Genomic DNA, 10,855 nt, shown 5'->3' on the forward strand with positions numbered 1-10,855 from the left:
AAGTCGATGACTATCTCCTTCATTTGTTGACATTGCGGGAGAGATTGTCGTCATACCAGTTCACCAGATTTTCTATCTATTTCCTGTACTCCGTTCATCATTGTTTGAGATTTGACCCACTGCAGTACTGTCATCAGCAAACTTGAAAATTGAGTTGAAAAGGAATTTGGCCTTGCAATCATAGGTGTATAAGGAGTATAGTAAGGGGTTGAGGACACAGCCTATAGGGCACCAGTGTTGTTGCCTATCCTTACTCTTAGGGCCTCTTTGGGTGTCAAGGGATATGGGGTGAGCTCTGTATTAATGTTAAAGTTTATATAGGTTTATATTAACACTGCAATGAAGTTACTGTGAATATCCCCTAGTTACCCCACTCTGGCTCCTGTTTGAGTGTACTGAGAGAGAATTTAGTATAGCTGATGCACCTAACCAGCACATCTTTCAGACTGTGGGAGGAAACCAGAGCACCCAGAGGAAACCCACGCAGACATGGAGGATGTGACCCAAGCCAGGAATTGAATCTGCGTCACTGGCGCTGTGAGGTATCAGTGCTAACTACCATGCCACTATAGGATCAGTCACAATACAGTTGAATGTCCTGCTCCTATTTTCCATGTTTTTATGATGAGGGAATTCAGAAACCCATGGTAATGCCCTGGGGATGACCCAAGTTCTAATCCCACCATGGCAGATCATGAAAGTTGAATTCAATAAAAATATGGAATTAAAAGTCTAATGTTGACCATAAAACCACTGACAATTGTTATGAAAACTGAACTGGTTTGCTAATGTCATAGAACCATACATCCCTACGGTACAGAATTACAGAAGGAGGTCATTGAGCCCATCGAGTCTGCACCAACCACAATTCCACCCAGGCTGTATTCCTGTAACCTCTCATATTTACCCTGCTTTTCCCTGACATTAGGATTAATTTTAGCATAGTCAATTAACCTAACCTGCACACCTTTGGACTGGGAAGAAATCGGAGCACACAGAGGAAACCTACATGGACGTGGGGAGGATGTACAAACTCCACACAGACAGTGACCCAAGGCCGGAATTGAACCCGGGTTACTGGCACAGTGAGCTAGCAGTGCTAACCACTGTGTCGCCATGTGGCCCTTTAGGGAAGGAAATGTGCCAAATCCACAGCAATGTGGTTTATTTCCATATGCCGTTTTAAATGGCTGACAAATCCATTCATTTCAGGGGAAATAAGGGATGGGTAATAAATGCTGGCCCAGCCACCAATGCCCACATCCCATACAAGAAAAAAAATCCATCGGAATTATCCCACATACTTAGCCTTCAGTCCATTTTCTCCAAAATGCTTCTTGAACCAATGCATTTACCAGCAATGCTTCAAGGCTATATTTGCTGCCCATTCCTAGTTCTCAGAGAGTGGGGGTTGGGAAGATAGGGAATTCCAGGGATTGCAGCAGTGACAAGAAGCAATGATGATTTTTGTATCCAAATCAAGTTGGTGGGGAACTTGAAAGCAAGTTATTCAACCTTGCAGAAAAGTATTTTAGCTTGTGGCTACTGAAGATGTGAAAAGACTTACTTTTTGACTTGATTTAAATATACTAAAATGTTGATTTTTTTTCGTTACAAGTTAACTTCTGGTGTTTTACAGTGGCTGTTATTAACTAAGAACATAAGAAATAGGAGCAGGAGTAAGCCATCTAGCCCTTCAAGCCTGTCCCGCCATTCAATAAGATCATGGCTGATCTGAAGTGGATTAGTTCCACTTTCCCGCTTTCTCCCCATTACCCTTAATTCCCTTGTCTATCAGAAACCTATCTACCCGTGACTTAAATACATTTAGCGAGGCAGCCTCCACTACTTCAATGGGTAGAGAATTCCAGAGATTCACCACCCTTTGAGTGAAGAAATTCCTCCTCAATTCCGTTCTAAACTGCCCCCCCGCCTTATTTTGAGACAGTGCCCTCTAGTTCTGTTTTCCTTTCTAAGCAGAAAGAATCTCTCTACCCTATCTAGCCCCTTCATTATCTTATATGTCTCTATAAGAGCCCCCCTCAGCCTTCTAAATTCTAACGAGTACAGGCCCAGTCTATTCAATCTCTCTTCATAAGCTAACCCCCCCATCTCCGGTATCAGCCTGGTGAACCCGGAGTCAGCTTGCAAGAAATTCTGTTTCAGGATAAACTGGATCAGAAAAGAGGGGGAAAGAGGAAACACTGATGCTAACTTGCTTACTAGAAAGTGGGTGACTTCTGATGTTGGTGATAATTTTAAAATGACAAATCCTGGCTTCTCTTGTTTTTGTCACATGATGATTGCTTTTCTCCAGCTTTGGGAATGTTAGGTCGGGGGCTGAAGAAATGCAGTTTGGATACTGCATTTATTTCAGGGCGGTTAAAATCTTATGTTATTCTATTAGTATTGCAGACATTGGCGGAGTAGATCACCCACCCATTATAGAACCCACTTTCTCTTCAACTGAGTTTTACTATGTGTGACTGATGCACACGCCACTTATGGCCAGATGTTAAAACATCAAATGGCTATCATCCAGACTCAAAGCGTTAGCTCTGTTCTTTCTCCGCAGGTGCTGTCAGACCTGCTGAGATTTTCTAGCGTGTTCTATGGTTTTGCATTATTTTGCTGATGCTCGTGTGATTGTGGAATGAGACAGGGTTTCATCTCCCCTGATCTCCAAACACTTACTGCTATTACTAGTTTTTGTTCCACTTTAATTTACTCCCTGTTGAAGGTGTCATTGCTGATACCACCCCACATATGCTCGCACCTTTATCACAGGAAGCCAGTGTCCAATAACAACAGATACCTCTGGAAACGACCAATGATCATGTACCTATCTATTCTGAATATGTTAACTGAGATTGATATGCTGCTTATTATTACCCTTCTGGATTTGTATTCAAGTGACAATCCTTCATATATGAAACCACTGAGTATTGTAAGCCCACTGGGGGCCTCCCCAGTGTGTATGTGCTCCCACGCAACACACACACACACGTGCTTTTCAGAACACCAATCACTAGATACACACACATACATACACACACGTGCTTTTCAGAATGCCAATCACTAGATAGAAATCAAGAACATCAGCCTCCGATCAGCACTTTTCCCATTTCCACTTCCTTCCACGAAACAGGTGAGACCAAAGTTATAGCGTCTCTAATTCAGCCCTAACTGAGATCAACTTGTTAATTTCAGACTTGAGTCCTTCTTGGTCATGTGCCAAACAGCAGGTGATAACATGTACCAATGAATCCGTCACAGAATCTTGCTGCACTTCTAGAATTTATGACCTGTCTCAATTGGTGTATCATTATAAAACAACTGATTATTGTGGTGGTAGAGCTAAGCGGAAAATGGGAGTAAATTAAAAGATAAATATGTTTTAGTTGTTAGTAGATGATAAAGATAATAACAAAGGGGTAGTATTTACATTAGAGGGTCAAAATCCTGGAATTCCTTCCCTAACACCACTGTGGGTGTATCTACACCTGCAGTGGTTCAAGAAGGCAGCTTAGCACCAGCTTCTCCAGGGCAATTAGAGATTGGCAATAAAAGCTGGCTTAGCCAGCATTGTCCATGTCCTGTAAATAATATTTTAAAAAGAACTATAAGAAGTTTTTATTTCCAATTTAAAAGCTATTTTTCTGGGAGAGTTTTGTTTCTATTTCTGCTATCAAAATAGAGTACGTGGAGAAAAATGAGGGGTAAAAATGAAAGATGATAATATCCATGATCATACAATATTTCAAGCTACTTTAGCAGTGAAATACATTTACAAAACATGTGTTTGGATTGTGTGCTCCATAGCTTACTGAAGAAATGTATGTTTATATTAACAAATTAATACCATGTCATCATGTAGCACAGATATTTTCAGTCTGGCTGCTAAATTTTAATTTTGAGGTATTGTAATCTTTAAATGCAATCATTTGAAGTATGCACCATGAATGGTGAATCGCAAATATTTTATGAGTAATAGATCTTGAGGGGACTTAACAGGGTGGATGTGGGAAGGAAGTTTCCTCTTGTGAGAGAATCTAGAACTAGGGGGTCACTGTTTAAAAATAAGGGGCTCACCCATTTAAGACAGAAATGTGAAAAAAAATTATGCTTTTATAACTTTGAAATTCTTACCTTCAAAAGGTGGTTGAAGCAGAGTCTTTGAATATCTTTAAGGCAGAGGTAGATAGATTCCTGATAAGCAAGAGGATGCAAGGTTACTGGGAGTAGGTAGGAATGTGGAGTTGAGGTTAAAATTTGACAGCAATGATCTTATTAAGTGATCTAGCTGAATGGTCTACCCCTGCTCCTAATTCATAATACCATGTAACATAGTTTTTGCTCATTATTAATGCTTCACATAGACTTCATCTTGTAAATTTTGCTTCATCATTTCACAGTATAATAGCTCTTAATAACCACATACCTTGATATCAATTCACCTCCATTTATACAACATAAATACTCATACTCCGCTTAATTAAGATTGGATGCTGATCTATGAGTACTTCAGCTGAAGTACTGCGCGGGTAGCCAATTATCAAAATGTTGCCCACTCAATGTGCAAGTCTATTACATTTTGTCACAATATCTGCATAAAATACTTCTTAATTAATACTAATGGAATTTCTGACATTGGCAGACTAAAGAATGGTAACAAAGAATGCAATGTCTGATAGAACAATTGTTGCTGGTGTAGTGCACTAACTCCAATAAGCTGTGCCATTGAGTAGTGCAACATAGGTTCAACTCTGCAGTGCACAAAAAATTGATTTCAAAAATAACTTGCAGACTGGACTGCTTTCAGTGTAATACACTTATCACCTTCACCAAAAGCTAATTTAATTTCCTCTCTTCACACAAACCTCAATTTGAAGTATTTCCCTCAGTGCAGGGAGCTGTTTTATTATCGTTTTCTAATTTCAACTAGGGCAGAGGTGGTTAGGAGTGCTGCAACTGAGATATTTTGCCCTGACCCACAATGGGAAAATTAGGTTCCCCATACTGATCTCTCCTAGAAAATCCTGCCTTCACCCAACATTGATTTATCCTCTTGTTTTCTCCCTTTCCACTCCTCCACCAAAACTTGACTACACTCACTATCCAGGCTTATGGAAGAACACAGTTAACCAGAAAGATATTTTTAAAGTAATGATCGGGGACAAGAAAACACTATTTGGCCTAACATCTCATTATTGGTTCTTTTCAATGAGCCAATAACAACAAAAAAAACCCTCTCTGACCCATGATTTCCCAATGTTTGACTAAACAAAAATAATGTAGATATTGGAAAAGTGGAATAAAATGAGAATGCTTTAAATACTCAGCAGGTCAAGTCACAACAATGGAGAGAGAAACAAAGCTGTTACATGTTCCTTGGCATTTGGATGTTTTTTCCTGCCTGAGTGAATGATTTTCCAGTAACAACTGTTGTACCTGTTAAATCTCAGATACTTTCGACCAGTTTGCTTACTCCAAGTTTTATCCTGGTACCCTTATTTGCAAGATGGACAAAGGACAAACACAAGTAAAGGTTCAATAACACTATTAACCCTTAAATTAATAATAACACTATTAACCCTTAAATTACCCACATAAAACATGAGGATTCCCCAGATTCAAATATATTACCTGCAAAGATGGTTTGGTTAAACTGCCGGCTCGATTCTCTGAGTCCCTCTGGTCCATCATTACGAAGGTGAGTCTCGATGGCAGCTTCTTCCATCCTTCCTTCTCTGGTCAGTCTTGCAGATGGTCAAGGTCGCCTCCCTCATCAAGTCTTCGCTACTGGTGTGTCTGAGATGTGTACCTTTATTGCTCTGCCTCCTTGCCTTTCCAGAAACTTCTCTGGCTCCTGGCCAATGAGGTCCCAGGTTCCAACACCAAGTGGGCTTCTTGATGTCTGCCTGACAGGACAGCAGGGTATGCCGCCAGGTGTCCATCTCCATGCCGTTGCTTACATGTAACCTGTTGTCAGATAAGGTCTGGCCTGATCTGGGCTTCTAACAATAAGCCGGTGCATTTCAATGGGGTGCGATGATCTCTTGCTGGGTCTCAATAGAGTGCAACAATCTTTGATGGGTGATTGATGGGTCAGACCCAGATATGTTTGTATATTTGTACAATTGGCCTGCCCGAGGTTTGACTGTGTTTGATTTTAATATGCCCAATTCTTTAATGTAGGATATCCAATTTTATCAGTCTTAAAACTAGGCCCTGATTATATTACCACACAACTTTGTCACATACATGAAAAATTCGATTCAATTGGGTCAAAACAACCCCAACATCCTCAATCTTTCCTTATAACTAAGAGCACAACATGCCTGACAATTAGATACAGTTCACAGTCAAAGCAACAGCCAGGCCATTTAGCTCCCCAAGCCTGATGTGTCATTCTATGAGATTGCAGCTGACCTGTGGCCTAATTCCATATATACCTGCCTTCCTCCTTTGCCCCATATCCCTTAGCCTTTTGGTCAAAAAAATCTATCAATATCAGATTTAAAAGTAATACCTCTCGCAGCATTCATGCAATTTGCAAGAGAAAGTTCTAAACTTCTACCACCCTTTGTGTTTCCCAGTTTCAATCTTGAAAAGCCCAGTTCTAATTGAGCTATATCCCCGATATTAGACTCCTCAATTAGCAGAAATAGTTTTACTCTCTCTACTCCCTTAGTTTCCTTTTGTATCTTCTAAATGTTATCATTCCTAATCTACTAGAATTCATGAAATAAATACTAGATTGGGTAATCCCTCCTTGTAATTTAACTTTGTGGTGTCCAGGTCTCATTCTTGGTAAATCTACCATGTAATCCCTTTAAGGTTAATGAAACCTTCCTAAGGCATGATGGCCACCTTTAACACAGTACTCCAGGTGTCAGACCGGGGCTTGGTATAGCATGACTTCTACCTCCTGATGTTTTAGTCCCCTAGATGTATTCCATTTCACCTTCTGATTATTTTTTGCACCTGCTCAAGACATTTTAATTATTTACACACATGGACACCAGAGTCTCTTTGGACCTTGGCTTTTCACCATTTAGAAAGTATTCCAGCACATAACTACCAGTACACATACCCAACAGCACATATATTAATCTGCTCATCTTCAATCATGTAATCTCCAAGGAGAGGCAAAAAAACCAACGTCAATCAGGAAATAAAGAAAATGTGAGATCTTTCTTTCAACTCTCTTAGATGATCAAACAAGTTCAGGAAACCATATAGATTAGTAATAGAGTCATATCATTACAGCACAGAAGGAGACAATTTGGCCTATAAGTGCTTGATATCTAATTGACCTTTTATGATGTGACTTGCTTCTGGTTTTGGAAATGGATAAATTCTTAAAAGCATGCAGAGAACACAGGCTCAACATTATATAAGTTTCTAACTTGTTTCCTGGGTCTACTATTCTCTGAGATATGAAAATCCATTTCACATCTACCCTAGCCCTACCCTTGCATAATTTATATGCATGATTCTGGACTTCCTCAATTGATTTTGTTGAAATAATCACTCAGAAAGAACACAATAAAATCATTTAATAATTTTGTATATGTTTTTCAAATGATCTCCAAAGATACACATTTCTAAAGGGAATAGCAACTTTTTAAATCTTTCTGAGTATTTATGATCTTTAAATAGGATAATTCTAATGCCTTCTTTTGATTTTTTTTCAAAGCTTCTACATAGCCCAAACTGGCTGCAGCATTCCAGCTGCAGTCTGCCAGGAAAAGACAGTTTGTTTTATATTAAATAGTTCAATTTAAACAACCAAATATCCTATTTGCTTTGGTTACTTACAGCTTCCCAGCATTAGCCATTGTCAACTGATTTTAATTAGGTATTATGTATTTTGTAGGCACACTTCGTATTTATCCTGCCCATATGCATCATACATATTTATCTAAATTAAAGAACACTTGCCAGAGTTTGGCCCAATTACCTAATTTTGAAATTTGTTCTACTGTACTGACCTGGCATTTGCACAGCTTGTAGTGTCATCTGCGAGCTTGTGGACCATCTCCCAACATTTACATGGAGGGCATTCATAAAAGTAGTAAAAACAGTACGTCAAGACTGATTCCTGTGGGACATTACTAATAACCAATCTTCAAGCAGAACCATAGCCATTAACCACAACTTTCTGCCAATGGGAATGCAATAAAACTCCCAATCCACATCAGGTTCGTGAGCCTGAAGTTCCTTGCATCTGACTTTTCATCCTTTATGAAAATTGGTATCACGTGAGCATCTTTTCAAGTTAAGGGTACTAATCCCTAACTCCAATAAGCTGTTAAGAGCAAGAGACTGCAAATTGGGACCTACATGCTGTTTAATGTACTTTATTTGAGACATTGTCTTCTTGTAACATTTCCAATTTTCCAGTGAAAGTGGCATCTAGTACTGTAATTAAGCATCGTCCAGTATAGACTGACACAAAGTAATCATTGAACACCTCTGTAATGCTTGAGGTTCCACTTCAATTTGTCCTGAAATCTCTTAATGACCCTAAGAAGATCTTAATGATCTGCTAACTGTAAATTTACTAACAAAAGCCTTTACCATTATTCTGGCAATTATCAATGATTTTCTTTTCCATTAATCTCTTAATGGGAAAATAAGCTGTTCCATTAGTTACTTTTGTTACCCTTAATTGAGCCATGATACTTAACTTTATTTTCTCTTCAGTTGTTTTTGTCCATCAATGTTTAGGCCACTTCATCAATATATTTCTAATATTAAAATGCATAAAAGCATTCTAAGCTGAATTATTAGCTGAATTGAGGCTACTTTCCCATTTTATCCTTGCCCCTTGGCTATAGAATGGCTGGGCGTTTCATTGAGGATATTTATCGTAAAGGAACCAAACAGTATTGGTGTTTTACATTCACAAATTTCACAAAAGCCAACTAATGTTTATCCAGAGAATCATGTCCAGGAAAGTAAAGACACGTGTAAATAATCAGACTGTTGCAGAGATGTTGAAGATGGGAGTCATTAGTAAGAAATTATACATTATGCCCTTTTTTAATGTAACATGTACAGACAAACTGAGAAACAGACTCTACTGTATAAAAACAAAACATCTAATATTGTGAAGGTCAGAAAAACAGTTTATGGTCCCTGTGTTATAAACAATATTGTCATCTATGCACAATGGATGTGATTATAACTCTGCCACAAGATGCAACAAGATGCTTTCAAGTTAGTGAATGCAATAACAAGATTTAGCTCAAAAGTTTATTGGATAGCTTTCCCTCGGTATAACACATACAAGGTGAAGGATATCAGCATAATGAATTTGTCACAGCCTACAATGCTTTGGAGGGGTATATTGCCAATCCAGCATTATCCATGTACAAACAATTACTGCACTTGTACTAAATCTCTCTTGGTGTATTTGCAATGCAAGTATTAAGCTAACCCATTTAATTCCTGCAATAAAAAAGTGCAATTTAATATGAACTATGTTAAAGGATTAATTCTGTGCTCTATGCTCTGGTGTTATATTTCTAACTTTGGCTCATGGTCATATTAACTATATTAGTCGCACACAAGAATACAAGAAATAGAAGCAGGAGTAAGCCTTTCAAGCTCTCCCTGCCATTCAATACAATCATGGCTGATCTATACTGGGCTCAACTCCTTTTCTGTGCTATTTCCCCATACTCCTCTCAATGGAAACACAGGATTGTAAAAATTATGCCCAAAGTGTCTGTAGAGGACAGTGCTGTTCAAAAAATATACTTGACCACAAGCGACATCACTGCAATTTATTCTGTAGTATACGTATGTCATTGACAAGTTTCAGAGAGGCTGCATCCAGTGTTTTTTTTCTTTCCCTCTCTTCCTGTGTTGGTGTGTGCTGGAATATGATTCTATAAGGACTTGTAGCTCCCTCATAACTAATTTAAATTCTTCATTTAAGCCTTGATAGTGATTATCAACAAGCTATGCAACCACTTACAGAATCACCATCAAGCCAGGTTCCACCCTTATCTGAGAGCCACAAACTCTTGAGAAAGTGAGAGGGCATGGGATCCAAGGGGCTGTTGCCTTGTGGATCCAGAACTGGCTTGCCTGCAGAAGGCAGAGAGTAGTTGTGGATGGGTTTTTTTCTGCATGGAGGTCGGTCACCAGTGGAGTGCCCCAGGGATCTGTTCTAGGACCCTTGCTGTTTGTGATTTTCATAAATGACCTGGATGAGGAAGTGGAGGGATGGGTTGGTAAGTTTGCTGACGACACGAAGGTTGGTGGTGTTGTGGATAGTCTGGAGGGATGTCAGAATTTGCAGCGAGACATAGATAGGATGCAAGACTGGGCGGAGAAGTGGCAGATGGACTTCAACATGGATAAATGTGTAGTGGTCTATTTTGGCAGGTCCAATGGGATGAAGGAGTATAATATCAAGGGTAGGACTCTTAACAGTGTGGAGGATCAGAAGGACCTTGGGGTCCAGGTCCATAGGACTCTTAAATCGGCCTCGCAGGTGGAGGATGTAGTCAAGAAGGCGTATGGTGTACTAGCCTTCATTAATCGAGGGATTGAGTTTAGGAGTTGGGAGGTAATGCTGCAACTTTATAAGACCCTTGTCAGACCCCACATGGAGTGCTGTGAGCAGTTCTGGTCGCCTCACTACAAGAAGGATGTGGAAGCTATTGAAAGGGTGCAGAGGAGATTTACATGGATGTTGCCTGGATTGGGTGGCATGCCTTATGAGGATAGGATGAGGGAGCTAGGTCTTTTCTCCCTGGAGAGACGAAGGATGAGAGGTGACCTGATAGAGGTTTATAAGATGTTGAGAGGTATCGATAGGGTGGATTCTCAGAGG

Source organism: Carcharhinus amblyrhynchos, chromosome 9 (genome assembly GCF_965287045.1).
Source record: "Carcharhinus amblyrhynchos chromosome 9, sCarAmb.v2.hapA, whole genome shotgun sequence".
NCBI lineage: Eukaryota > Metazoa > Chordata > Chondrichthyes > Carcharhiniformes > Carcharhinidae > Carcharhinus > Carcharhinus amblyrhynchos.